Raw genomic sequence first — 881 nt, forward strand, 5'->3', positions numbered from 1 at the left:
ATAAATCTACCTACAGTCTCCAGTAAGGAAATGCCCTTATAAAAAGTAAATATATAATCAAACACAAAATACATTTAGCCTAACAAAAATCTAATTTTCTTATAAATACTACAACTCTGTGTATGATTTCACTTGAAAAAAGATCTATAATCAAATAGTTTAAAAACCACAGACCTCTACATAGCACCTAACACTGACCATATAGTAGATGTAAAACTTGGTATTACATTAAAGGATGGGGGTCCCTTGTAGAGGGGCTTGAAAGATCCTTTTTTTTTTTCTTGTACTTTCCAAGACCCCAGAACAGACAGCATTTGCAATAATCTAACTGAAAGCCACTTGATAGAAAAGTGATCATTTATTTCAGATACAAGACAAGAGAAGGGATTTCTAGTACCATCTAATAATGAGTTTTGGCCTGAAGAATATTAAACAAGATAGAAAATAGAAGAACGCATGAGTTCTCCTAAGTATTACTCATAAAATAGTACTACAATACTGGCTACCTACTTTCAGGGCATAAAATCTCTATAGTATATGATCACATTAATTAAAAGTTTCATTTACTATCTTTCCCAGCAGGAATTCCTTTATCTTTGATTGCTAAGATTCCACAAGGCACATATCAAAAAACTCAAGCGCTACAAAGTGTGACTATTGTGGAGATTTAAAAATAAGCTTTGTATATAAGAACCTGATGACATTGGCCCTAATACCACCCTAGGGCCAATCTACAAGAAAAGAAGTAGACCGGGAGCGGTGGCTCATGCCTGTAATCCCAACACTTTGGGAGGCCGAGGCGGGCGGATCACAAGGTCAGGAGATCGAGACCATGCTGGCTAACACGGTGAAACCCCGTCTCTACTAAAAAATACAAAAAA

The 881-nt window shown here is 36.0% G+C and overlaps 1 protein-coding gene across 6 annotated transcripts in view; it reads right to left on the reverse strand.

Annotated features, from left to right (window-relative positions):
* RTN3 (reticulon 3) overlaps nucleotides 1-881 on the reverse strand; it is an 87,037-nt gene that overhangs the window by 48,376 nt on the left and 37,780 nt on the right. The window lies entirely within an intron of this gene.

This window comes from Colobus angolensis, unplaced genomic scaffold, assembly GCF_000951035.1.
Source record: "Colobus angolensis palliatus isolate OR3802 unplaced genomic scaffold, Cang.pa_1.0 Scaffold21, whole genome shotgun sequence".
Taxonomy (NCBI): Eukaryota; Metazoa; Chordata; class Mammalia; order Primates; family Cercopithecidae; genus Colobus; species Colobus angolensis.